Source organism: Oratosquilla oratoria, chromosome 1 (genome assembly GCF_046742065.1).
Source record: "Oratosquilla oratoria isolate Oo_2021 chromosome 1, ASM4674206v1, whole genome shotgun sequence".
NCBI lineage: Eukaryota > Metazoa > Arthropoda > Malacostraca > Stomatopoda > Squillidae > Oratosquilla > Oratosquilla oratoria.
The window spans coordinates 21,898,762-21,903,761 of record NC_134777.1 but is presented as its reverse complement, the minus strand read 5'-3'; positions in this window follow the sequence as shown (position 1 = coordinate 21,903,761).

Here is a 5,000-nt window from a genome sequence, read left to right as displayed (position 1 = left end):
TTCTTCTGGAGAATCTCTCAGGAATGATGCTTGTGCCAGGAATATGGGGAAGAATTCTCCCCTTAGTAACTTCAAAATGCTTGGCGCCCCTGAGGTCCCCAAGGAACTGTAAAGGAATGATTTGATGTCACGTGAAACACTGAAGAATACAGAAATGAGTCGTGATGCCAAGCTGGCTCTGGACCTGGATTAATATAAGAATCTGTGCTGGAGGACTAGAACTTTTTTGAACATGAAGGAAGAAAGGTATGTCAGGGGAATCGTGGGCCACCTCGATGCATATGATCTTATACCTGCTTACCAGGCCCTAAAGAGACTTTGCTTCATTTCTTTGACCCAGATAAGTACAATCCGACCAGCCAATAGGAAACTAGTATTAGATCTGCAAGGGTTTGCAACTCACTGGAGTGAGAAGTTTTATCAGTTGTACATGACTGACCCTCCAGACTTCCCTTGGTCGGTGTTCAGGTGACGGTTGAAACTCTACCATTTATGAGTAGGGACAGAGATGCTGTGAGCTGTAGGGTGGAAAGGCATCCGGCATATGCTATGTCATCGCGTAGCTCTTGAAAGGCGGGGGCGAGTCCATGATCTGTCGTTTAGCTCTTACATAACCTTGTTTCTTATGGGAAAATTCATCAAATTAAGCTCACAATTGAACTTGAAGGTAAATATTATTACCTTTCATAGATTGCAATATTTACTATGTGGGGAGTAGTCTAATTTTTGGTGTATTCAGGTAACCAACCAATATTTGTTCCTACATCCACCATTCTTCCCATTCTAGGTGCATGGAATAGTTAGTCTTCTCATCAATGTTTCTCAGAGTATCGCATTATGCAGTCTGTACATGATATTGGGTTTAACCAAGATGTCCGAAACAGTTTTTGACGTTTTCTATAATTTTACATAGGATTTTTTTTTTTTTACAATTCTCACGATAGAAACTGTTTACAAAAAAAAAAAAAAAAAAAAATCTTATAAGAAAACTTGTTGGATGTTCCAAGGTTGCTCAGAAACTTGTGTTACTGTATTACTTTCTTTTATATAATTTAGTTATAGACCAAATGGTCTCCTGTGGCCATGCTTTATCTGTGTAATTTATTATTATAGGAGTCTATATATATATATATATATATATATATATATATATACATATATACATATATATATATATATATGTATATATACACTGTACATATATACATATATATATATATGTATATATATATATATATATATATATATATATATATATATATATATATATATATATATATATATATACAAGCGACCTTCGGTGGTGACTAACGTCACCGCTTTTGGCCTGCGGCGCTAGGAGCTCGCTTCGCTCGCAGTTTAGCTGGTAAACTAAGATACTCTTCCCTTGAGCCAGAATATTTGTAATTAGGATTGTCCTTTAATAGCTCACCAAACTTTCGAACTATACTTTGGAAATAATTTATCATAGCTATTCTAGGTTTTAACCTTTTTATGTTTTTGTACAATTTTGGAAATAATTCCATATGTTCATCTTTAAGGCCACGGGACAATATCTTATTACGATAAACCTCTTGTCTTTCTATTCCCTTTGTTTTAGTAACCCACATCCAATAATGCCTCTGTCGTTTTCTCTCCAAAGCTAAAGCTGATTTGCCGTCGTTGGACATGTTGTAGTAGCAAGACAACCAAATTCTATGACAGCTATACGCTTTTTCTTCAATGTCTTCTTTATTAGCTGGTAAACTAAGATACTCTTCCCTTGAGCCAGAATATTTGTAATCAGGGTTGTCCTTTAATAGCTCACCAAACTTTCGAACTATACGTTGGAAATAATTTATCATAGCTATTCTAGGTTTTAACCTTTTTATGTTTTTGTACAATTTTGGAAATAATTCCATATGTTCATCTTTAAGGCCACGGGACAATATCTTATACGCCCATTCTTCAAAATGTCGGGAAACATAGTACCTCGATCAATTCTGTTGGCTCGGCCGGGGGCTTGGCTGCGCAAACAGCGGCCTACGGCCGCAGCTTTCCGCGCTCAAATCCCTCGTTTTCCCCTTCGGCCTCGGGGCGAAACCCCAACACGGGATCCCCAGCACGAAGAAGAACGCGAAGAAGAACGCGAAGAAGAACGCGAAGAAGAACGCGAGGAAGAAGAACGCGAAGAAGAACACGAAGAAGAACACGAAGTAGAATGAGAAGAAGAATGCGAAGAAGAACGCGAAGAAGAACGCGAAGAAGAAGAACGCGAGGAAGAAGAACGCGAAGAAGAACGCGAAGAAGAACGCGAAGAAGAAGAACGCGAAGAAGAATGCGAAGAAGAACGCGAAGAAAAACGCGAAGAAGAACGCGAGGAAGAAGAAAAAGAAGAAGAAGATGAAGAAGAAGAAGAAGAACGCGAAGACAATATCTTATACGCCCATTCTTCAAAATGTCGGGAAACATAGTACCCCGATCAATTCTGTTGGCTCGGCCAAAAACTGACCAAAGTTCCCCAGCACGAAGAACGCGAGGAAGAAGAACGCGAAGAAGAACACGAAGAAGAACGCGAAGAACACGAAGTAGAATGAGAAGAAGAATGCGAAGAAGAACGCGAAGAAGAACGCAAAGAAGAAGAACGCGAAGAAGAAGAACGCGAAGAAGAACGCGAAAAAGAACACTAAGAAGAAGAACGCGAAGAAGAACGCAAAGAAGAATGCGAAGAAGAACGCGAAGAAGAACGCGAAGAAAAACGCGAAGAACGCGAGGAAGAAGAAAAAGAAGAAGAAGAAGAAGAAGAAGAAGAAGAAGAAGAAGAAGACAATATCTTCTACGCCCATTCTTCAAAATGTCGGGAAACATAGTACCTCGATCAATTCTGTTGCCTCGGCCAAAAACTGACAAAAGTTCCAAATTGAGTGAAGTTTATTTTTAATTATATATAAATATATATATATATATATACATATATATATATATATATATATATATATATATATATATAATGTGTGTGTGTGCGTGTGTGTGTGTGTGCGTGTGTGTGTGTGTGTGTGTGTGTGTGTGTGTGTGTGTGTGTGTGTCTGTGTGTGTGTGTTTATTACAAGATGCTTTGTGAATTTACCCAGCGCTGTCACTGCAAATAGAGCGTTACAAGATAGTATAAAGGACAAAATGAAAACGAAGACAAATTTGGCAAGTCATATACCTCTTTACATTGCCCACCAGTGATTGAGTTGTTCGTGACTTCCCAAACCTAAATTCACTTTATGAACCACAATGCACGACGACCCCTCGTGAGTTGAACAATAAGAACTGAAGGTCATCAATTTGGATAATGTCCGATGGTGATAAGACTTATGTAATGCGCTTCGAACAGGCGAGTCTATTGGCAACGTTATGGCGATCAAGAATAGACATTCCTTTCATGTTAAGAGTTCTGTTTTAATTCCTTGAATATGAGGAATGAATATGACTGTAGCCCCGTTTACGTTAGTAGAATGAGGAGTCACAGTTCTCGTTTTAGCAAATGGTCTACAATATTCTTCCCTCGTTAGGTACTGGTTACAGAGGAATAGCTACTTAAGACAAGACTGAAGGTCTTGTTTGGTTTCAAAACTGTTACTCAGCTAAGGTTTCTGAAAATGAAAACAAAACGTTGTATGTATAATCACTCAATAGCTGATAAATTTTACATTTTATTCTCGCAGTTGCTACGCTTTTTCATTCAGGAGTGTTTGAATTTTGGTTGCAACGAGGTTAATATAAAACATTATGAACTCAACGATGATGACGACGGTAACACTATATATATATAAATTTACATAGAACCATGATATACAGCACCTGACGCCAATACGGTAACAATATGTTTATAGAAAACTGTTACATCTCTTTTATTCTCTATCATATCCATTTGCTATATTTCCATAGTTGATACAGTTGAAGAAAAGAAATATTGACGTGTGTATTGTGTACTACTGATGTGTCAATTGACCAAGGGAAAATACACACCACCAGAATCACAATATATGAAGTCTAAGGTCTTCAAAACAAGGTATGTACAAAATATTCCGATCCAGGGAATCGTCAGTGGAAAAAAAAAAAAAAAAAAAAATCCCCGTACATAAACTCTTCCAGGTATCGTTTGCCGAACTAAGTATCCTTTGTTTTTTTTATCGTCCTTGCCTTATTATCAAACCACTTACCGGCACAGACGACGAAGCTCCGCTTAGATAGGATCTGGACACCATGAACCGTTTGCAACACTTTATTACGGCTCGTGCTGCATTTGCAAATAAAATGGAGTTCCTATCACCTTATCGCTTCCTGCCTTAATTCACTATAGACCGGGCCGCCGTCCTACTGATCTCTTTTCTTTTAGTTCGGTTGGCTTTGAGATGATATTGGTCCGCGTGGACTTGATAAGAGTTTGATAGTGCCGTACATTAAGAGATGCAGAAATGCGGTATCTTGTCTATATTCGCGGTGCCTTTGCAAACATACACGTATCTGAAAGATAAACAAAACTGCATCCAATTATGCAGTTGTTTATTAAGCAATACGCGCGCACACACACACACACACACACACACACACACACACACACACACACACACACACACACACACACACACACACACACATACACACATATATATACTGTATATATATATATGTATATGTATATATATGTATGTATATATATATATGTATATATATATATATATATATACAATGTATATATATATATATATATATACAACACACACACACACACACACACACACACACACACACACACACACACACACACACACACACACACATATATATATATATATATATATATATATAATATGTATATATATATATATAATATGTATATATATATATATGTATATATACATATAATATGTATATATATAATATATTATATATATATATGTATGTATACATATATAAATCAACTCTCTTACCGGATTCGAACCCTCGCTTGAGCGGCTTGCTTTTTGTAA